This window comes from Scyliorhinus canicula, chromosome 11, assembly GCF_902713615.1.
Source record: "Scyliorhinus canicula chromosome 11, sScyCan1.1, whole genome shotgun sequence".
Classification (NCBI taxonomy): Eukaryota; Metazoa; Chordata; class Chondrichthyes; order Carcharhiniformes; family Scyliorhinidae; genus Scyliorhinus; species Scyliorhinus canicula.
The window spans coordinates 87,815,218-87,839,819 of NC_052156.1; the positions used below are offsets into that span (position 1 = coordinate 87,815,218).

The 24,602-nt window shown below is 49.5% G+C and overlaps 1 protein-coding gene across 1 annotated transcript in view; it reads right to left on the bottom strand.

Moving 5' to 3' along the window:
- Positions 1-24,602, bottom strand: part of dock3 (dedicator of cytokinesis 3) — a 1,304,448-nt gene that overhangs the window by 752,359 nt on the left and 527,487 nt on the right.

The following is a 24,602-nucleotide window of genomic DNA, read 5'->3' on the forward strand; positions in this document are numbered from 1 at the left end:
AGTAACGCATCTTCTCTACGGTGGATCTGAAGTCTGCATACCACCAGCTCCCAAGTCGCCCGGAGGACCGCCACTACACGGCGTTCGAGGCCGATGGCCGCCTCTTCCACTTCCTCCGGGTTCACTTTGGTGTCACGAATGGGGTCTCGATGTTCCAACGAGCAATGGACTGAATGATGGACCAGTACGGACTGCGGGCCACGTTTCCGTACTTCGATAACGTCACCATCTGCGGCTATGACCAGCAGGACCACGATGCCAACCTCAATCGATTTCTCCAGACGGCCCTGAAGCTCAATCTCACTTACAACGAGGAGAAATGCGTTTTCCGCATGACCAGACTAGCCATCCTCGGCTCTGTCATGGAAAACGGAGTCCTGGGCCCCGACCCGGACCCGGACTCTTAGAACTCCCTCTCCCTCATTATCCTAGGGCCCTCAAACGGTGCCTGGGATTCTTTTCATATTATGCCCAGTGGGTCCCTCAATATATGGACAAAGCCCGCCCACTCTTTAAGGCTACACTTTTTCCCCTGTCAGCTGAGGCTCGCCAAGCCTTCAACTGCATCAAGGAGGACATTGCCAAAGCGGCCATGTGGGCGGTGGATGAATCTGTCCCCTTTCAGGTTGAGAGCGATGCCTCAGAGGTAGCTCTTGCAGCCACATTAAATCAGGCAGGGAGACCAGTCGCATTTTTCTCCCGAACCCTCTCCGCTTCGGACCTTCGACACTCCTCGGTCGAAAAAGAAGCGCAAGCCATTATGGAGGCTGTTCGTCACTGGAGGCACTACCTCACAGGTAGGAGGTTCACCCTCATCACCGACCAAAGATCGGTTGCCTTCATATTTGACAACTCGCAAAGGGGCAAAATTAAAAATGATAAAATTCTGAGGTGGAGGATCGAACTCTCCACCTACAAATACGATATTCTGTATCGACCGGGGAAGCTCAACAAGCCCACAGATGCCCTGTCCCGCGGCACGTGCGCCAGCACGCAGAGTGACCGCTTAAAAGCCATCCACAATGACCTCTGCCACCTGGGGGTCACCCGGCTCACCCACTATATTAAAGCCCAAAATCTGCCTTTCTCCACTGAGGAGGTGAAAGCCGTCACCAGGGATTGCCCGATCTGTGCGGAGTGCAAACCGCACTTCTATAGACCAGACAGGGCCCACCTGGTCAAGGCTTCTAGGCCTTTTGAACGCCTCGCTATCGATTTCAAAGGGACACTCCCCTCGACTAACTGGAATGTGTACTTCCTGAATGTCATCAACTAGTTCTCCCGATTCTCTTTTGCTATCCCGTGCCCCGTTATGACCTCCCACATAGTCATTAGGGCCCTGTATAGTATCTTCACCCTGTTTGGTTTCCCCAGCTATGTACACAGCGACCGGGGTTCGTCCTTTATGAGCGACGAGCTGCGTCAGTACCTGCTCGACAAGGGCATCGTCTCGAGCAGGATTACCAACTATAACCCCAGGGGGAACGGGCAGGTGGAGAGGGAGAATGCGACGGTCTGGATGACCGTCCTACTGATCCTCCGGTCCAGGAATCTCCCGATCTCCCACTGGCAGGAAGTCCTCCCAGACGCGCTCCACGCTATTAGGTCCCTCTTATGTACCGCCACCAACCAGACCCCTCACGAGCGGCTCTTTATTTTTTCCAGGGGCACTACCATGGGGGCTTCGCTCCCGGCATGGTTGAAGACACCGGGCCCAGTACTCCTCTGGAAGCACGTCAGGGCACACAAAACTGACCCGCTTGTGGAAAAAGTGCTTCTACTGCACTCGAACCCCCAATACGCCTTCATAGAGTACCTGACGGCCGTCAGGACACGTATCCCTCCGGGACCTAGCGCCTGCAGGATCAAACCCCACCACTACCACCGCCGAGGTACCCCTCACACTACATCCCACCCAACTCGCCGCGCCCCACGTCCCCGCGCCTACCAGTTTGCTACACATGTTCCGCGTGCCCGTACCCGCAAGCTTCCAGCGCCCCACTCCCCAGTCAAACCAGACGGGTACGAAGCTCAGACAGAATCACTCCCCGAATCCGCCATCGTACCCCAACCGACCGTAATCATCCAGCCACCAGAAGGGGCTGCAACCCCGGTGCTCCGCCGATCACAACGGACAACTCGACCACCGGACAGACTCAATCTGTAAACCACCACCCCCGCCGGACTTGATTTTTTACAGGGGGTGAATGTGCTGAATTATAAATATTAATAATCCACACTGTATTGTACAACATGTGTTGAGCCTGTATATTGTGCAGGATCACGTGTAGTTGCGCGGCTCTACCCATAGGGGGAGATGAGGAGCTTGTACTGGGCTCCACCCTTGGCTCCGCCCATGGCTCCTCCCCCTAACTGGAAGTATAAAGGTTGATGCTGAGAGCCTGCCTGCCAGTTCATCTGGAGTTCATCTCGTCACAGGCAGGCTCTGTTGTAAGACGATTAAAACCACTGTTCACTTCTAACCACGTGTCGCGTGAATTGATGGTCTCATCAAAAGTGACCAACCCTGTATGGGAAACTGGCAGCAAATATCAAGCGCCAGATCACGAAGCCCCAACACTTGTACTACCGCCCTCCACACACCACTTCCCATTTCCCTCCCCAGTGTCTCCTCTCCTCCTCACATCCCTACTCCCACTTATCTATCACACATGCCAGACTTCATTACTGTCTGACCTGGCACATGTCATAGAATCATAGAATTTACAGTGCAGAAGGAGGCCATTCGGTCCTTTGAGTCTGCACTGGCACGTACACACAGGGAGAACGTGCAGACTCTGCACAGACAGTGATCCAAGGCGGGAATCAAACCTGGGACCCTGGAGCTGTGAAGTAATTGTGCTAACCACTGTGCTACCGTGCCACCCTCTGCCTACACTCCTGCCTACACTCTGTCCATTCAGGATAGACTTTTTTTTCCATAGATTTAGAATACCCAATTAATTTTTTTCCAATTAAGGGGCAATTTAGCATGCTCAATCCACCTATCCTGCACATCTTTTGGGTTGTGGGGGTGACATGGAGAAAATGTGTAAACTCCACACGGACAGTGACCCAGAGCCGGGATCGAACCTGGGTCCTCGCCACTGTGAGGCCTCAGTGCTAACCACTGCACCACCGTGCTGCCCTCTTGCAGGACCGACTTGAGCACAATAGGCATGAGCGGGCACAGCCAGCCAATGTGATGCCTGAGCTGGAGGCCCTCACTCCATTTGAGGAAAGAGCCCTTGAGCTGGCCAGGTAGGAGCAGGGCCGCACCAGTGTTGAGGGCGAAGTGTGGCATGATACAAAAGTGAAATCCAGCCGTGATGCCATTCTCACGTCAGGTCTGTTTCTTCTATCCTTATGCCCATGTCCTGCACTAGTGTCATCGCTTTTCCCTTGCAGGTCAATCAGCTGACCAGCCCAGACCATCCTCTATCTCTCAGAAAAACACGGACCTGAGCAGCTCCAAGGGGAACAGCTTGAAGACGAGCACCAAAGAAACATGACAGCTGCTACCTGCACCCTCCACCAGCGCAGATATGCGCACCTTGGTGGGAATAAATAGTAGGCAGGTTTCTGGGTCACTCACTTGTGGGCACCTCATAGCTGATGATCCACAGTAGGCAGAGGCAGGGACGTCCCCAGGATCTGGCACTCGGAGGGATGCTGGAGCCCAGAACTCTGCTGAGCCCCTGGATTTAATCGTTCCACAGCTGCTGGAGCTACAAAGGCAGAGTTGTGAATATCAGGAAGAGATGTCAGCATCCCTCGTCGGAGTACAAGGCTGACTGGACGAGTCCCATCGCCTTCTGTCCGAGGAAGTGATATCATCACTCTGAGGCAACCAGGCCAAAACTGCAAGGCTTGCCCACAGTGGAGACCTTGGCACAGGATGTGCTCTGCATGGCTGGAGCGTGCCCACTCCATGGCTCAGGTCATGCACTCCATGGCTGCAGGGCATCAACTGCATGGTGCAGGCACTTGTGGGAATCACGAGTGTCAGCACTAGAGGACGGTGGGGCTTCTGGAACCCCCTCTATCCCATGGAGGAGCCCAAGGGCCTCCTGAGCAGCCATAGATAAGAGGATCGTCAGAGACCCTGGAGGTGTCCAGCCCATCTGACTCCCCCTTCGCTATGACTGACACACCTCTAGCCCCACACACCGAGGAGGACAGCACTACAACACCTGTGCTGATCGGAGGATAACCCGTTCCTCCAGGTCCCCCCCCAGGGGACACCTGCTAAGGTCATCTCAGGCAACAGGGCGTGGCAATGAGCAGGCCGTCTCATCGTCAGCTGTGGATCCTGGGGAGACACCTAAACGTAGCAGTAGGGTGAGGAAGGTGAAGAAAATATTGTCCCAGCTCAATGGTTCACCACAGCCCCCCACTGTGAAGACAAGTCATGCTGATGTGACACTGGCAATGCACCCCCCACTCCAGGGCTCTCACCTTTTGCAGCATTATTTTAGCATGAGGACGCCATCGACTGAAAGCATGTGAAAGTCTGTCCAGCAGCTCAAAAGGAGCAGACTCCTAACATTGGAGAAGGCAGTAGCAGCGGAGATGTGTCAATCAGCATTTTCACTGCCCCCAGATCGCCCTGTTCAATGGCAGATCATGCTCAGAGTTCTGTCAGGCAGGAGTCAGACATTCGCAGGAGATATGAGGAGCATTGCTCTTTCCTCCTTGCAAGTCATCATTATTCTCCTGCATTGTCTGGTCATAGTGCTTTTGGGCAGTGCCCATGAAGGGGAGATCAAAAATTGCAATCAACTCATTCCATGGGGGGACAGATCTGGCCACCCTAGTCCCGGTCCTCCCCAAAGCCAGAGGCTATCGGGCGTCCCTAGCTCTATGCCCCATTCGGATCTTGGCCATTGCCTGAGGTCCTTCCTCTGCATTCTCTAGGACTTGACCCTCGCCACCATCCACGACTTCCTGCTCATCTGAATATATATGGTGGTTCTCTATCTCTTCCTCATCCAGTCCCTCTCCCTGTTGCAGTGCCAGGTTGTGGAGTATGCAGTGCACAACGATGATGCCCGACACTATCTGGGGGATGTAGTGGAGGGCTCCTCCCGACCGGTCCAGGCACTGAAACCGCATCTTTAGCGGGCCTTTCGCCTGTTCGATGAGAGTAAGTGTTGAAGGGTGAGCCTTGCAATGGGTCTCAGCTTGTGTTCGGGGCCTCCGCACTGGTATCGTCAGTCACATTTTAAATATGTAGCCTTTGTCTCTGAGGAACCATCCCTCCAGCCACTGCTCTCTCTCTTTCTCGAAGACAGCTGGGATCTGTGAGTGTCTGAGAATATAGCTAATGTGGCGCTCCCCTGGAAACGGACGCACCTGCATTATGCGCATCGCATGATTTCAGTCAATGTGCACCTTGAGGGAGTGATATTTCTTGCGCTACATAAAGGATGCCCCATGCCGCCATGGGGAATGCGGGGCCACATGTGTGAAGTCTATGAGACCCTGTACTTGGGCCAAAAGAGCCATGCGGGCAAAGCCCATGGCACTGGTATCCTGGCTTGCCTGGTCCCAGTCAAATCTGATGTACTGGTGAACCCTTGCAAATAGTGTATCTGTCACTTCCATATTTACTATGTGCGGCACACTGGGAGATGCCGCAAAGGTCACCTGAAATGAGCTGCTGCTGTAAATGTTCAGCGTGGCTGTAATTTTCAGGGCCACAGGCAATGGCCTCCAAGTCCATGTGGTGCCAACTCCTGCATCACCTGGCATAAGTTGTCCATCAACCCTCAGGCCAGATGCAGTCAACTCTGGCACTGCATCTTCAACATTGGAGGTATGATCCGCTCCTCTGATACACATGTAGCCAGTAGTGTCTCCTCTGAGCCACCTCCATGTGTGGCCTTGCCACCCCATCCTCTGCAGGGTGCTGGCCCTACACAGGTGCAGCCGCATGTTGATGTTGTTGCTGTTGGGTCATTGCTAGCAATAGCAAAGTGAGCTCGGCTCGCTCCATGATCCTCGCTATCTAAAATCTGAAAGGAAGGAAACGGAAATATGAACATCGGGGAGTGCAGACAATGCCCTGACCCATAGCCTGATCAAGATATGGGACATTCACGCATGCACATTCCCCAACGTGAGTGCCTTTCCAATAAGTTTCATTCGTTTTTAGAATTTACAGTGCAGAAGGAGGCCATTCAGCCTATCGAGTTTGCACCGGCCCTTGGAAAGAGCACCCTACTTAAGGTCACACCTCCACCCTATCCTCATAACCCAGTGACACTACCTAACTTTTTGGACACTAAGGGGCAATTTTAGCATGGCCGATGCACCATAAGTGTAGCGAGGCAGTCAGTGGGAGCATCTGATTTGCCTGACATGGCGGGCACTGTTTCACCAAACTTTCAATGTTGCAATCGAGCCTGGGCCACCTTGGAGACTCTTGGGTTATCACTATAGAGCTACTTTAAGATTGGCCGCTGCCCAGGGCTTGGGACAACCATAGGATGATGCCACACTGAATTCTTGGCGTTTAGATAGGAAGGGCTTCAGGTCCTCCGTGGGATGCCCTTGGATTCCACTGCTTAAGATCACGTGGCATTGTTCCGCCTAAGTGGGGATTTTCTCGGTTCATGTCCATAAAATTCAACGCCATGATGACCTCATCCATTCTTGGTGGAGATGGGGTGGGGATGGGGGTCTTGTGGTTAACAGCAGGCGAATCGGACATCAGCGTCGGCTACGTGCGTTTCCGGGTGGTGCTCGAAGGAGTATTTGTACGATACCAACAAGAGTGCCCAGCACTGAATCGGAGCTGAGACGGTGGTTGGGATCGCCTTGTTTTCCTTAAAAAGACTCAACAGGTCTTTATGGTCTTTGATTATTGTAAAGTGTCAGCCGTACACGTTTGGATGATATTTCTTAACTCCGAATATTACAGACAGACCCTTTTTTTTGATTTGTGCAGAGCGTCGCTCCGCATCTGTCAGGGTTTGTGATGCATATGCAATCAATTGCTCGGTGCCATTGTCCCAACGATGGGAAAGGACTGCCTCTACTCCATAGGAAGAGGCATCGAATGTTAGTACGAGTGGTCTTGTGTGATGATAGCGTACCAAGATATTGGATGGCAACAGCTGTTGCTTCACTTTTGTGAATACTTTGCCCTGTGACCACTTTTGGCTTTCGTCGTCCTGTGACCACTTCAGTCTTTTCGTTAGCAACAGGTGTAGGGCTGCCAGTAAAGTTGAGGATCAACTTCCCATAATAATTGATGAGGCCTAAGAACGACGTCAATTCCGTGGGGTGCTGGCCCCTTTGTAGCCTTTACTTTTTCCTCTACAGGCTGCAGGCCGATCTTGTTCATGTGGTAACCGAGGTATGTCACCTCACCCGTCTGAAACACACACTTTTCCCGCTTGAAGCGGATGCCTACATTGGAGAATCATTGCAGGGCTTTCTCCAAGTTTGCAAGCTGTTCTTTGTCGGTTGCTCCTGTGATTAATGCATCATCGAATCATCGAAGTACACTGCCATCCTTTGCAGCCCTTGAAGGATATTTTCCATTAACCTCTGAAAATTGGCACATGCCCATGAAACTTTAAAAGGCAGGTGGGTGTATTAATACAATCGCTTCTGGGTGTTGAATGTGATGAACTTCCTGGATGTCGTATCGAGCTCCAGCTGGAGGTACGCAAGTCTCACCGACTCATCGGGTTTTAGTACTGGAATCACCGGCAAACTGTACTGACTGTATTATACCTAGGCGCTCCAGACGCACCAGGTTCGGCCTCTACCTTGGCGACCAAGGCATATGGGCCCAGTTGTACCCTGAAATATTTAGGCAGGGCCTTCGGGTTCACATAAATCTTTGCCCTTGCCTCTTTAATCTTGCCAAGGCCCTCCTGAAACACCTTGGGATATTTCCCAACCACTTCATAAAGGCCCCCGGGCAGTCCAATTGGCTATTTTGCAACTAGTCTCTGTACAAAAGACTGGGTCCTGGTTCTTGCACGACAATTAGGGCATCTGTTGCCTATGGGCAACTGGAGTCACGGTGGTTCCTACGATAATAGTAGAGGCTCCCCCATGTATGTGGCCAACCTGGCACTGGTATCCCGCAGGCACAGGGATGTGATGCAGGCTCGGAGGCACCTGAAGATTCATTCCCCCACAATAGAGACGGTGCTCCAGAGTTCACTTCCATTTCCGAGGGGGTGACTGTTTAATTTTGATAGGGGCAACTTTGAGGACGGTGATGCAGTTCAGCTGCATTAGTTCATCCTATTCAGGCTTGAGCCTGAGGTGGTCTTGGCTTGCAGCCTGCGCGTACTGTCAATTCTAGCAGCATTGCCTTGAACGTATCCTTCGGCTGCAGGTACAACACTGTCGTGACTGCTCCCCAAAGTCCACTGGGGAAGCTTCTCTCGCAGTCTGAGAGTTTGTGGTCATCGGCCCATGTACTTGTGTGCCATGACTGAATAATGACCAGCTGATGGGTGCAGAGCTGAGATATTGTCCACAGGGAGTCCGGTTTTCCGATATGGGGGACATCGACAAGGAGTGCATTGCAGTCCATGGAGCCTTGGAGTTCCTGGATCCCTTTTTTGGCATTTTCCAGAACCAGCGTCAGTTCTATGGCTCTTTTAAGATCAAGGTTTTCGAGACTTCCGGTGGTGACTATGAGGGAGTAGGTCGCACATTTGGTGGCTCCCGTTTCGGTCGGACTTTTGGACCTTTTCCCCTGACTTTTTAGCGCTTTTGAGCGTGGAACTGGAAAGCAATAGTACTCAGGAACTGAACCCATTCAGAGTTGTATGGACTCAAGAAGCTGGAGGGACCGTAAACAGCAGAAGAAGTGGTCAAACAAGGGCACGGTGGAGGCTGTCAGAGAGACCAATATGGCCGGTGTCCAGAGCAAGGTGCCGACAGCCCAGCCTACAATGGAGCAGCTGTTACAGGCCACGCAGGAGGGCTTTTTAGCTCTGAAGCGCGATAATTTGGAGCCGCTCCAGAAGTCGATGGACCGATTGGAAAAAAGGCTGGATGATCAGGCTGAGAAGCTCCAGAAGCTGGAGAAGACGGTGGAGGAGCAGGCAGACTTTCAAACGGTGGCGGACGTAGAGATTCTGAGGCTGAGGGATCAGCAAAAAATGCTCCCGGATAGGCTGGAGGAGCTGGACAACAGATCTCGTTGGCAGAATGTAAGATTTGTTGGCCTCCCGGGAGGGGCTGAGGGGCTGGATGCCGCCGCGTATGTTTCAGAAGCTGCTGGGGAACAAGGTGTTCCCTCGCCCACCGGTGGTGGACAGGGCATACAGAGTGCAGGTGAGGCAGCCGCGACAAGGGGGTCCCACATGAGCAATGGGGTCCGGTTCCACAGGTACCTGGACAAATTTCGGATTCTGCAATGGGCCAAGAGCACACAAAACTGTACCTGGGACAATAGCACCCTGCGTGTTTACCAAGACCTGAGCACTGAGGTTGCCAGGAGGAGGGGAGGCTACAGGCAGGTGAAGGAGATATTGTACAAGAACAAGGTGAAATTCGGGCTGCTTTTTCCGGCGCGACTGTGGGTTACGTATGAGAGCCAGCACCACTATTTCGAGGAATCCGAGGAGGTGATGGAATTTGTTAAGAAGCAAGGGCTGGCTCTGAGCTGAGCACTCTTGGACTCATGGTAGAACTTTTAAGTTTATTTTGTTTCTCTCTTGCATTGAGAGATGCCTGCATGCTTGGATCCGTTCTTTTTGTTTTTTCGACCTTTTTAGGTTGATGTATTTTGGTTGCGATGTGTTTTTCTTGTTCTTTTTCGTGGTTTCCCTAAATGTTTGCCTTTTGGGGTCTCTTGTTTGGTTGGAGGTTTGGTAGGGGGAAAATAAAAAAGAAAATCGCTAAAAACGTGTGGTTATGATGGGGGTTTTGGGGGAATTTCTTGAAATCTTTTTCTGTGTGTGGAGGGGAAGCGCTGAGTGCCTGGTACTTCTTATCTCTATCTGTTTGATCTAAATTGCACTATTGTCGGGGATCTCTTTGACTTGTACAGAGTGTGTGTTTAAGCAGGGCTGGTTTGGGGAAGTGGTATGGATGGGCCGGGGGGGAGGGGAGCCAGGGAACAATGGGTGAGAGATGCGCTGGCGCCGAAGCGGGGAGCCATCAGGCTAGCTGGATGGGCTAGTCAACGGAAGCCAGGTGGGGGGGGATTCATACAGTTAGACTAGAGCAGGGGTTAGGTGGTCGGATGGTGTTACTGGGGGGGGGGGGGGGAAGAGTTGATCTGCTGACAAGGATGGAAACTGGACGTAGCAACAGTGAGGAGGTCATGGGTGGAACCGGCCAGGAGGCGGGCCAGAGGAAGCGCGACACATGGCTGGGGGGCTGGCCAAGGAAAGGAGATGGTTGATCGGCAAAGGGGGTGGGGGCGAAGTGCCCCCCAACCAGGCTGATCACCTGGAATGTTAGAGGGCTAAATGGGCCAGTGAAGAGGGCGTGTGTGTTCGCGTATTTGTGCATCTGAAGGCGGACGTAGTCATCCTGCAGGAGATGCACCTGAAAGTGGCAGACCAGGTTAGGTTGAGGAAGGGCTGGGTTAGTCAGGTCTTTCATTCGGGGCTTGACACTAAGACTATGGGGGGTTGCGATCCTGATTAATAAAAGGATTCAATTTGAGGCGGAAGGTACAGTTGCGGACAGGGGCGGCAGATGTGTTATGGTTAGGGGTAAGCTCGAAGGGGTGAGAGCAGTCTTGTTCAGTGTGTATGCCCCTAATTGGGACGATGTGGATTTTATCAGGAGGTTGCTAGGGAAGATGCCCGACTTGAACTCACGCAAGCTGATCATGGGTGGGGACTTTAACACAGTCCTGGACCCGAGTCTGGAACGGTCGTCTTCAAAAACGGGCAGGTTGCCAGCGGTGGCAAAGGAACTGAAAGGGTTCATGGAGCAAATGGGGGGAGCTGATCCATGGAGATTTAGCCGGCCGTCGGCGAGGGAGTTTTCGTACTACTCCCACGTCCATAAGGTGTATTCCCAAATTGATTTCTTTTTCATGAGTAGGGACTTGCTGGCCGGGTTGGTGGGGGCAGAATACTCGGCAATTACCATATCGGACCATGCTCCGCACTGGGTAGACCTACGGATTTGTAAGGATAGCTTCCAGCGCCCACAATGGAGATTGGAAGTTGGATTGCTTGCGGACGAGGTGATGTGTGAGAGGCTGAGGAAATGCATGCATAATTACCAGTAGGTAAATGATACCGGAGAAGTCTCAGCAGCGGTGTTCTGGGAGGCACTGAAGGCAGTGGTGAGAGGGGAGCTAATCTCAATCCTGGTCCATAGGGACAGGACAGACAGGGCAGAAACGGACCAATTGGTTCAGGAAATTTCACGGACGGACAGGTGCTACGCAGAATCCCCGAGGCCAGAGTTATTCAGGAAACTACAGAGGCTGCAGGCCGAGTTCAGGGTGCTGGCTACAGGCAAGGCTGGAGAGCAGCTTAGAAAGGCAAAAGGCGGGATATATGAGCATGGAGAGAAGGCCAGCAGAATGCTCGCGCAACAACTAAGGAAGAGAGAAGCGGCTGGGGAGATAGGAAGGATGGCGGACGGGGAGGGAAATCTGGTGGGGGACCCGGCAGGGCTGAACAAGGTGTTTAGGAACTTTTATAGTAAGCTATACACTTCGGAACCCCCCAGGGGACCGGAAGGGATGAAACGATTCCTGGACGGACTGACCTTCCCAAGAGTGGGTAGGGGGTTGGTAGATGGACTGTGGGCCCTGTTTGGGATCAAAGAGGTACTGGGGGCCTGAAGGTCATGCAGTCGGGTAATGACCCGGGGCCGGATGGGTATCGGGTGGAGTTTTACAAAAGGTTTGCCGAGATAGTGGGGCCGGTGCTGGTCAGGGTTTTTAACGAGGCAAGAGACAGAGAGGTCCTACCCCCGCGACGTTGCAGGCCACTATTTCGATTATTCTGAAAAAGGATAAAGACCCGGAGGCCTGTGAATCTTATAGGCCGATCTCTTTGATCAACGCAGACGCTAAGTTACTGGCCAAGATCTTGGCTACTAGAATTGAGGACTGTGTACCGGAAGTAATTGCAGAGGACCAAACTGGGTTCGTAAAGGGTAGGCAACTGGCGGACAATGTAAGAAGGCTGCTTAATGTGATCATGATGCCCCTGGAGAGCAGGGAGGCAGAGATAGTGATAGCTATGGATGCGGAAAAGGCTTTCGACCAAGTCGAGTAGGACTATCTGTGGGAGGTGCAGGGAAGGTTTGGTTCGGGGAGGGGTTCATTGACTGGGTTAGGCTGTTATACCAGGCCCCAGAGGCGAGTGTAAGGGTGAACAGGGCAACATCAGATTACTTCAGACTACACCACGGGACAAGACAGTGCTGCCCTCTCTCCCCACTGATGTTTGAGCTGGCCATAGAGCTGGTGGCAATTGCTCTGAGAGCTTCAAAGGACTGGAAAGGGCTGGTCTGGGGAGGGAGTGGAACAAAGTCTTGTTTTATGCGGATGATCTGTTGTTATACGTAACGGACCCAATGACGGGGATGGACGGCATCGTGGAAATCCTGAGGGAATTTGGCTGGTTTTCAGGATATAAATTGAACATGGCTAAGAGCGAGTAGTTCGCAATTCAAGCGAGGGGGCAGGAGAGTAGGGGTTGCCGTTCAGGCTGGTAGGAGAAAGCTTTAGATACTTGGGGATACAGGTGGCATGGGACTGGGGCAGGTTGCATAAGCTCAACCTGTCCCGATTGGTGGAACGAGTGAGGGAGGAGGTTCGGAGTTGGGATGCACTCCCACAGTAACAAGCGGGGAGGGTGCAGACTGTCAAGATGACGATTCTCCCGACATTCTTGTTCATATTTCAGTGTCTCCCTATTTTCATCCCGAGGTCCTTCTTCAAGAGGCTGAATAAAATTATCCTGGGATTTGTCTGGGAGGGGAAGTCCCCACGGGTGAGGAAGGTGATGCTTGAAAGGAGCAGAGGGGAGGGGGTCTGGCATTGTCGAACTTTAGCAACTACTACTGGGCGGCCAACATAGCGATGATAAGGAAATGGATGGTGGGCACAGGGTAGGTCTGGGAGCGGATGGAGGCTGCATTGTGCGGGGGCACCAGTTTGGCGGCCCTGGTTACGGCATGACTTTAGATACTTACAGGTGCGGGATTTCGTGCGCAGACTGGTGCCGTCCTTCCCAAGCCTTCTACCAAAGGAGAGGCAGGACAGGGAAGTTTCTAGGGGAGAGGTAGGTGAGGGTAGAGTCTCAGATATTTACAAAGAACTAATGGGAGCAGAGAATACACAGACTGAGGACCTGAAGCTTAAGTGGGAAGTGGAGCTCGGGGGGAGGGGGGAGGGGGGAGAGAGAGAAGGAGAACGGCATTTGGGCAGAAGCTCTGGGCAGAGTAAACCGACCACAACGTGTGCCAGGCTCGGTCTGATCCAGTTTAAGGTCGTGCATCGGGCCCACATGACGGTGACCCAGATGAATATATTTTTCGGGCTGGAGGACAAGTGTGCCAGATGCGCTAGTGGGCCGGCTAATCACGTGCACATGTTATAGTCGTGCCCTAAACTCAGGGGGTACTCAGAGGGATTCGTGGACATCATGTCCCGGGTTTTGAAAACTGGGGTGGTAATGAGTCCTGAGGTGGCAATCTTTGGGGTGTCGGAGGTCCTGGGAGTCCAGGAAGAGAAGGATGCCTATGTCTTGGCCTTTGCTTTCCTGGTAGCCCGGCGACAAATACTGTTGGCATGGAGAGACCCAAAGCCCCCGAAGACCGAAGTATGGCTATTGGACATGGCGAGCTTTCTCGGTCTAGAAAAGGTGAAGTTCGCTTTGAGAGGTAAACTATCGGGGTTCGCCCGGAGGTGGCAGCCATTTGACTTCTTCACGGAGAATTAATCATCAGCGGGGGGGGGGGGGGGGGGGGGAAACGACACTAGGGTAGTGTAGAGTAGGGAGTGGTTTAGGCAGGTCCTTGCGTGAATGGAGTCATGGTTTGCGCTATGTGTTATTTGCTTTTCCTTTTGTACAATACTATACAATGTCACTGTTTTATATGGCAAAAATACCTCAATAAGATTGTTTATTAAAACAAATCAAGGTTTTCTCTGTGTCGCGACGTTGTTAGAGAACATAGAACGATACAGCGCAGTACAGACCCTTCGGCCCTCGATGTTGCACCGACATGGAAAAAAAACTAAAGGCCATCTAACCTACACTATGCCCTTATCATCCATATGCTTATCCAATAAACTTTTAAATGCCCTCAATGTTGGCGAGTTCACTACTGTTGCAGGTAGGGCATTCCACGGCCTCACCACTCTTTGCGTAAAAAAACCACCTCTGACCTCTGTCCTATATCTATTACCCCTCAATTTAAGGCTATGTCCCCTCGTGCTAGCCACCTCCATCCACGGGAGAAGGCTCTCACTGTCCACCCTATCTAACCCTCTGATCATTTTGTATGCCTCTATTAAGTCACCTCTTAACCTTCTTCTCTCTAACGAAAACAACCTCAAGTCCATCAGCCTTTCCTCATAAGATTTTCCCTCCATACCAGGCAACATCCTGGTAAATCTCCTCTGCGCCCGTTCCAAAGCTTCCACGTCCTTCCTATAATGAGGCGACCAGAACTGTACGCAATACTCCAAATGCGGCCGTACTAGAGTTTTGTACAACTGCAACATGACCTCATGGCTCCGGAACTCATTCCCTCTACCAATAAAGGCCAACACACCATAGGCCTTCTTCACAACCCTATCAACCTGGGTGGCAACTTTCAGGGATCTATGTACATGGACACCGAGATCCCTCTGCTCATCCACACTACCAAGAATTTTACCATTAGCCAAATATTCCGCATTCCTGTTATTCTTTCCAAAGTGAATCACCTCACACTTCTCCACATTAAACTCCATTTGCCACCTCTCAGCCCAGCTCTGCAGCTTATCTATGTCCCTCTGTAACCTGCAACATCCTTCCGCACTGTCTACAACTCCACCGACTTTAGTGTCGTCTGCAAATTTACTCACCCTTCCTTCTGTGCCCTCCTCTAGGTCATTTATAAAAATGACAAACAGCAACGGCCCCAGAACAGATCCTTGTGGTACGCCACTCGTAACTGAACTCCATTCTGAACATTTCCCATCAACTACCACTCTCTGTCTTCTTTCAACTAGCCAATTTCTGATCCACATCTCTAAATCACCCTCAATCCCCAGCCTCCGTATTTTCTGCAATAGCCGACCGTGGGGAACCTTATCAAACGCTTTACTGAAATCCATATACACCACATCAACCCTTGTCTACCTGTTCAGTCACCTTCTCAAAGAACTCTATAAGGTTTGTGAGGCATGACCTACCCTTCACAAAACCATGCTGACTATCCCTAATCATATTATTCCTATCTAGATGATTATAAATCGTATCTTTTATAATCCTCTCCAAGACCTTACCCACCACAGACGTTAGGCTCACCGGCCTATAGTTACCGGGGTTATCTCTACTCCCCTTCTTGAACAAAGGGACCACATTTGCTATCCTCCAGTCCTCTGGCACTATTCCTGTCGCCAATGATGACATAAAAATCAAAGCCAAAGGCTCAGCAATCTCTTCCCTGGCTTCCCAGAGAATCCTAGGATAAATCCCATCCGGCCCCGGGGACTTATCTATTTTCACCTTGTCCAGAATTGCCAACACTCCTTCCCTACGCACCTCAATGCCATCTATTCTAATAGCCTGGGTCTCAGCATTCTCCTCCACAATATTATCTTTTTCTTGAGTGAATACTGACGAAAAGTATTCATTTAGTATCTCGCTTATCTCCTCAGCCTCCACACACAACTTCCCACCACTGTCCTTGACTGGCCCTACTCTTACCCTAGTCATTCTTTTATTCCTGACATACCTATAGAAAGCTTTTGGGTTTTCCTTGATCCTACCTGCCAAAGACTTCTCATGTCCCCTCCTTGCTCGTCTCAGCTCTCTCTTTAGATCCTTCCTCGCTTCCTTGTAACTATCAAGCGCCCCAACTGAAACTTCACGCCTCATCTTCACATAGGCCTCCTTCTTCCTCTTAACAAGAGATTCCACTTCTTTGGTAAACCACGGTTCCCTCACTCGACCCCTTCCTCCCTGCCTGACTGGTACGTACTTATCAAGAACATGCAATAGCTGTTCCTTGAACAAGCTCCACATATCCAGTGTGCCCAACCCTTGCAGCCTACTTCTCCAACCAACACATCCTAAGTCATGTCTAATGGCATCATAATTGCCCTTCCCCCAGCTATAACTCTTGCCCTGCGGGGTATACTTATCCCTTTCCATCACTAACGTAAAGGTCACCGAATTGTGGTCAGTGTTTCCAAAGTGCTCACCTACCTCCAGATCTAACACCTGGCCTGGTTCATTACCCAAAACCAAATCCAATGTGGCCTCGCCTCTTGTTGGCCTGTCAACATATTGTGTCAGGAAACCCTCCTGCACACATTGTACAAAGAACGACCCATCTAATGTACTCGAACTATATCTTTTCCAGTCAATATTTGGAAAGTTAAAGTCTCCCATAACAACTACCCTGTTACTTTCGCTCTTTTCCAGAATCATCTTCGCCATCCTTTCCTCTACATCCCTAGAACTATTAGGTGGCCTATAGAAAACTCCCAACAGGGTGACCTCTCCTTTCCTGTTTCTAACCTCAGCCATACTACCTCAGAAGAAGAGTCCCCATCTAGAATCCTTTCTGCCACCGTAATACTGTCCTTGACTAGCAGCGCCACACCTCCCCCTCTTTTGCCCCCTTCTCTGAGCTTACTAAAACACCTAAACCCCGGAACCTGCAACAACCATTCCTGTCCCTGCTCTATCCATGTCTCTGAAATGGCCACAACGTCAAAGTCCCAGGTACCAACCCATGCTGCCAGTTCCCCTACCTTATTTCGTATACTCCTGGCATTGAAGTAGACACACTTCAAACCACCTACCTGAACACTGGCACCCTCCTGTGAAGTCAAATCTGTGCTCCTGACCTCTATACTCTCAATCTCCCGTACCCCAAAACTACAATCCAGGTTCCCATGCCCCTGCTGAATTAGTTTAAACCCCCCCAAAGAGCACTAACAAATCTCCCCCCAGGATATTGGTGCCCCTTAGGTTCAGATGTAGACCATCCTGTCTATAGAGGTCCCACCTTCCCCAGAAAGAGCCCCAGTTATCCAGAAATCTGAATCCTTCCCGCCTGCACCATCCCTGTAGCCACGTGTTTAATTGCTCTCTCTCCCTATTCCTCATCTCACTATCACGTGGCACGGGCAACAACCCAGAGATAACAACTCTGTTTGTTCTCGCTCTGAGCTTCCATCCTAGCTCCCTAAAGGCCTGCCTGACATCCTTGTCCCCTTTCCTACCTATGTCGTTAGTGCCAATGTGGACTACGACTTGGGGCTGCTCCCCCTCCCCCTTAAGGACCCGGAAAACACGATCCGAGACATCACTTACCCTTGCACCTGGGAGGCAACATACCAAACGTGAGTCTCTCTCGCTCCCACAGAATCTCCTATCTGTGCCCCTGACTATTGAGTCCCCAATTACTAATGTTCTACTCCTTTCCCCCCTTCCCTTCTGAGCAACAGGGACAGACTCCGTGCCAGAGGCCCGTACCCCATGGCTTACCCCTGGTAAGTCGTCCCCCCCACAAGTATCCAAAACGGTATACTTGTTACTCAGGGGAACGACCGCAGGGGGTCCTTGCACTGACTGCTTCTTCCCAGTCCCTCTTACAGTTACCCATCTATCTCCAGTCTTTGGTGTAACTACTTCCCTGAAGCTCCTATCTATGACCCCCTCTGCCTCCCGAATGATCCGAAGTTCATCCAGCTCAAGCTCCAGGTCCCTAACACGGTTTTTGAGGAGCTGGAGGTGGGTGCACTTCCCACAGATGAAATCAGCAGGGACACTGACGGCGTCCCTCACCTCAAAAATTCTGCAGGAGGAGCATTGTACTGCCTTCCCTGACATCACCTCTAGATTAAAAAAAAAAACAAGAAAAATAAAAATAAAGGAAGAGCTTACCTGATATTACCTCAAACCCTGCTCCCGCTGAAAGTTAAGCAAATTTAAAGGCACTCACTCACCTTCACGACAGGCCCCTGCTCCCGCTTCCCAACCACCGTGAGGTAGGGTGGGAAACACTCACGAAGTGTTTCGGGTTTAACTGTCACTTGCCAACAGCCCCTCCACAAACCACCTTCAACTTAGGCTGACCGCACTGCACGTATGCAAATTCCCCCAGAACAGCTGATCAGTAGCTCTGCTCTGCTGCCCTCTGCTGGATGCTTGCCTTCACTCAAACTCCTTGGGTCTCCTTCGCCGGTTCACCTTCAACTTAGGCTGACCGCACTGCACGTATGCAAATTCCCCCAGAACAGCTGATCAGTAGCTCTGCTCTGCTGCCCTCTGCTGCATCCCACATACCAACTGGTCCCGTCGCATCTCCGGCAAGGATGACTCATACTCACAGTTCTTAGTCAGTTTACTGAGCCTGGTCAGGAACTCTGTGACAGGCTCTCCAGGGAGTCTTCAGGCTGTAGTAAACACTCTCCAGGGAGTCTTCAGGCTGTAGTAAATGTATAGTGTTGGAGAATAACTGATGATGTTGGGTCATGCCACGGAGTCGACCAGCTCAGTAAAAGTTTTTGAATCATGGGCCTCTGGGTAAGTCAGGTTCTTAATGATGCCAAATGTCTGGGCTCCATAGGAAGTCAAAAGGATTACCTTCTGTTGGTCGTCAACCTCTACGCTATTCGCAAGAAAGAAATAGCGCATTCTATCAGCTTACTGGGGCCAATCTTCCACACCCATATCATATGGCTTGAGTTTCCCAAATAACGGCATTTCCGGATTCCCTTTGTACTCTTCCTACTGGAGGTGTTTTGCTTTTAAGCAGGGCTGACCAGAATCCCATTCTTGCTCCTTGTTGCCAGTGTAGTAATCCAGGAGACACGAAGATAAAGGTTAAACCAAATATATTTTAACTCAAAAATAAAGCTGCCTCTGCGACTGCAATAGTGTCTCAGCCTGGGACTAACAGGAAACCCACGCAGACAGGGGGAGGAAGTTCAAACTCCATACAGACAGTCACCCGAGGCTGGAATTCAACCCGCAACCCTGGAGCTGTGAGACAGCAGTGCTAACCACTGTACCACCATGCCACCTGATTTATTTCAGACTCTAATTCGCAATCAGCTTCATCCTCAGATTTCATCTTCATTTCCCCAGCTCTGTTAGCCGGAAAGCACATTTTTTTTTGGAGATACCTGGGTACTGGAACACCAGGCTCAGGGGAATGTATGAGTCCAGAAGGCAATCGGTTTGATACAAGAAGGTCCTGATGCGCGACATTAATCTGAATGAGCCACCTGATAACAGCATTGAAGAAATACTTTTGCAGATTGCTGATGCTTTTGTTGTTGGTGTGGTGAGTGCTGCATGTAACTGGCACAACACTGCAGGTTAAACACGCTGGAAGTCAAGGATGTTCAATGGCACCTTGAGCGCCAGTAGAATATGTGGATGTCAGGATTTGGTTCCGGTGAGAGTGGGCCGTGTGCGAGGACCTGCACAGCTGCGGCTCCTGGACGGAGAATGGCACTGTTCCATGGAACAAGTCACACATTGATGGACAGATCATTTCCACAACAAAGTTCTGGACATGATAACACATTCTCATGTTTATCTTCCATCTCTGTTGAGGAAGCTGCAAGGGGTGATACTGTGTTTTTTTTTTGTGTGAAAATTTGCTGATATAGCTTAGAATTGGTACCAATATCGAACGATGATGTTTCCTTGTTTAATGGTTAGTGTGATATGTGGAATGTTATATATTTGATTTTCAAATCTTTGTTACTGTTGACCGTTTAATAAACAAAATATTATCAAGTGTTGCGGGTCAAATGAGCCTCACTGAACTGGGAAACCACAAACCTCGGACAATGCTCTGTGGTTCCAGGTTTGAATTTCACCACGGTAGATGGCTAGATTTGAATTTGAATTCTGAAATAAATCTCCCAGATTGAACAGCCAGCGAATGATAATTACATCTCTGATATCTTGATGCCATGATCAGTGGCATTGCACATCCACACAGCTCATTCCCTGAAGCAGCACTTTGCAGCCTGAGGATGGGGGATAGCTGTAACTGCTGTCATGACACCAATGTGTGGTCAATTCCAGTCCCACTTGACCCAGAGTTGTGACACAAGTGAAATTAGATGTTATCTTGAAGTACTGGAGATCCTTGGCTGAGCCCAATAAACTGTAGTGACCAGATTTGTAACTTTAACCCAAGTAATCTTGTATTATGTACGGTATTATAATTAAACTAACAGAAAATGTAACTGACTATGTAATAGTCATTTCCCAACCCCCTTTCTAACTACCCCACTCTCCGCACACACACAAAAAAAACACAGAGGGGAAAGGGTGATTGAGAGGTAAAGAAAATATGAATAAAAATAAAAGGTGACCAAACCCTCCAGGACTGTCCAAAAGGCAGGACATCCAATAGAGTAGCAGTCCTTCAGTGCTGTAGTGAAGCATCGGCTAGTTTACGTTATCATGGACGGAATTCTCCAGCCGTTCGGATTCTCTTTTCCTGTTGGCAGCACACCCCGCCCACGGGTTCCTGGCAGCGATGGGGTGACTTCAATGGGAAATCCCATTGACAAGGGACAGGAAGAGAGAATCCAGCCACCAGCGAATGGCACGTCACATAGAAACTGGGGGACCAGAGAATCCCGTTCCATGTCTCCGGAGTGATCCTTGAATCACAATCTTCTACCCTAGAGATTAATGTGCTACCACTGAGCCAATGTTAATATATTAGGTTATGATCAGGAGGGTCCAGCATCTCATTTGCTTCCCTGTCTGTTTATGCTTCATTAAGAATACTAAAAATGTAACTGACATGTTTCAGATTTGCTCAATGTTTTGTCAGTGGGAAGTTTGATATATTGTTTTGTTACAAATGATAATGCTAAGCCAAATTCTGCTTACAAGTGGTTAAATGTTCCATCGCATCACCATAATGCCTCATGGTTTCTGAGGCTTCTTATTCCGAGACAGCAGCTCGGCCTTCATAGAAATTAGGGAATTTTGGTGGTAATGAATTCTGGATGAAATGGGAATTTGATAGCAACTGAATGCAGGTTGTACACAAAGAAATGCTGACAAGCCCAAAAAATGGCTTGCTAGCTCCCACAGATCTCTGGATCACAAAAGTAACACTGCGTAAGCCAATGATTAAGTTTGTAGCCACCTGGGGTGGTCACGTCCCGATTCCAAAATGAATACTCGCAAAGAGTGCAGGGAAAAATGGACAGCACTAGAAAAACAAGCAGGTTTCCTGTGGATTGGAACTTGCAGAACCCAGACAGAACTGAAACTACAAGCCATTAGCATAGTAATGAGCTATCTCCGGGGACAAAAATAAACATTGAAACAATCGGTACCAGGACAGACTTCCCGGTGCCAGTGGAACGTAAAACAAAGGCAGGCCAACAGTTACCTAGAGCCTGCCCAACGATCAGGGAACAACCCCGTTATTGGAGAGAATTGATACAAACGATTGGGACATGGTCCAATTAACTGGGACCAAGTCCAGGGTCCACCCCGAAGGGCGTGAAACCCCTTGGGGTATAAAACAGAGTCCCCAAGGTCAGTTTGCTCTCTTGAGAACTCTTACTTTCTTCATCTTCACCTTGGCATTTGGCTCTCAGCGACGAGAGGCCCGCCAAGCACCAGTCAAGTAAGTCTAAGGTCAACGCACGCTACGAGATAGACGCTCCTAGCTACTATTCTATACCAGTTCGAAGCCAGCAGTATCAGAACCGGAGCCATTGTTCCTCTGACTGAGTGGGCTACTCGAAGCTAAGTATAGGCTTTTAGTAGTAGTTGTAGTTTAGCGAGTAGAGTTTATGCATGAGTAATAATTGACTGTGTGTAAATAAATGTGCACTGATTTCAAACTTACTAACTGGTGTATCGAGTCATTGATCAGTATTCGGCTTTGAACCCTGTGGTGGTATCAGAAAGATATCTGGCGACTCTTGAGCAAAGGTAATTAAAACAGAGCAAATTAAGGGAAAGCATAACGAGCAACAAGTTGATGTTGCCCTATTCCCATTGATATTTGTCTTTTTTGTTTGCAGCTTCAGGAATTGCAAGAGGTACAACAATGGATACCACCTTGTTCATAAAAGGGTGTTAAGATAAGCTGAGCAACTATAAGTGAGACAGTTTAACCTTGGTAGTGGGGAAGATTTTAGAAACAATAATTTGGGACAAAATCAATAGTCAGTTGGGCAAATGGAGATTAATTAAGTAAAGTCAACATGGATATATTGAGGGGAAAATCATGTTTAATTTGCTTGCTGGGATTTTTTGATGGGGTAACAGAAAGCATCAATGAGACCATGATGTTGATGTGTCGTATATGAATTTCCAAAAGGCATTTAATAAAGTGTCATATGCAGATTTATGAGCAAAGTTGTAACTCATTGAATAAAAAGGATAGTAGTAACATGGATACAGAGGGCATTAGTTAATGGGTGTTTTTCAGACTGGGAGGAGGTTTGTAGTGGAGTTCCCCAAAGATTGGTTTTAGGACTCTTGGTTTTCCAGATATATATTAATGCCCTAGACTAGGTGTAATGGGCACAATTTCAAAATTTTGGTATGATACAAAACTTGGAAGCATTGTGAACAGTGAAGAGGATTAGTGTAGAATTGTTGCCCAGCCTGAATTGCCTTTCAGAAGGTGGTAGCGAGCCATCTTCTTGAATTGTTGCAATTCATCTCGTGTAGGTACATGTAGTGCTGTTCGGAAAGGAATTCCAGGATGTTGATCCAGTGGCAGTGAAATATATTTCCAAGTCAGGATGGTGTGTGGATTAGAGGGAAACTTGCAGGTGGTGGTATTCCCATGAATCTGCTGCCTTTGTCCTTCTAGGCAGTAGCGGCTGCAAGTTTGGAAGGTGCTGTGGAAGTAGGTGAGTGTCTGCAGTGCATCCTGTAGATTGTACATACTGCTGCCACTGTGTATCAGTGGTGTGAGGAATGAACGTTTTAAGGTAGTGGATGGGGTGCAGGTCAAGGGAGTTGCTTCATCCTGGATGGTGCTGAGCTTTTTGAGTGTTGTTGGAGTTGCACTCATCCAGGAAAATGGAGGGTATTCCATCACACCCCTGAGTTGTACCACACTCAGTAAAATGCTGCTTTGATGTCAAGGCAGTCACTCTCACCTCGCCTGTTGAGTTCCGCTCTTTCATCCCTATTTGGGCCAAGGCTATAATGATTTCAGAAGTCAAGTAGTCCTGCTGAACCCAAACTGAGTCTCAGTGAGCAGGTTATTGCTGTACAATGCTTGCATTATGGGCCAGGGTTTAGAGAACCCCAAAGTGTATCATGGAGTTCCACCTGACTTTTAATAGATTGTGGTATGGGGAGCCCACGGCCCACTCTACAGGTGTGGTGCAGCAGAAATTTAAAAGTAATTTTTAAAGCAAAATAATGTTTATTCTATGAACTCAGGTAACCTTTTCAAAACATGCAGTGAACATCTTAGCAACCATCAATTCAAATACAATCCCCAAAGAATACAACACTCTAAGTAATCCTTAAACTTTCTTTTTAACATCCATGAGACAAAAATCCTTTTTACAGAAGCACATCAGGTTTAAATTCTCTACTGAGAGCAGTTATCACTCTGAATTCACCAAATGATCTCGGGATAGTCTTTAGATGGCAGAGAGACCTTCTTTGGCTGGCTTCAGCTCCAACATTAAAACAAAACCAAAAAACACAGACACCTAAGCTTTTCCTCAAAGCGAAACTAAAAAGCAGAGCCAGAGCTCAGCTCCACCCACACTCTGACATCACTGCAGCCACTTGAGCAGACAAATATTTCTTAAAATGACATTCCCATGACACTTGATAGCACTGCCGACGACACCTTCCACCACTTTGCAGAAGATCAAGAGTAAGCTAATGGGATGGGAATTAACCACAATAGATTCATCCTGCTTTTTGTTGACAGTGTTGTATATTCACCGGTTTGTTGTATGTTTTATATATCTCAGAGAAATGCAGAGATGATACTCATTTCTAAGTGTGCAACAGTTTTTATTTAAAGAGTTTTTAAATGTCTCTGCATTCCTGAAATGTCTGCATATATGCTTACAGCTCAGCATCCAGCAGCTTTGCTGTTTACTCAAGCTCTGAATCCACACCCAGGCTTAATCGATCAAGCACAGTAAGCATAGGTCAGTTACCAGACTCAAATAACCAAACACAGAACAACTGAACATTACAGACAGGGCATAACTGGACAACTTTCCATATTGCCAGGTAGATGTCAGTGTTATAGTTGATATCATAAGCATCCACATCGCCTAACGGTAGCATGGTGGTTAGCACAATTTCTTCACAGATCCAGGGTCCCAGGTTCGATTCCCGGCTTGGGTCACTGTCTGTGCGGAGTCTGCACGTTCTCCCCGTGTGTGCGTGGGTTTCCTCCGGGTGCTCCGGTTTCCTCCCACAGTC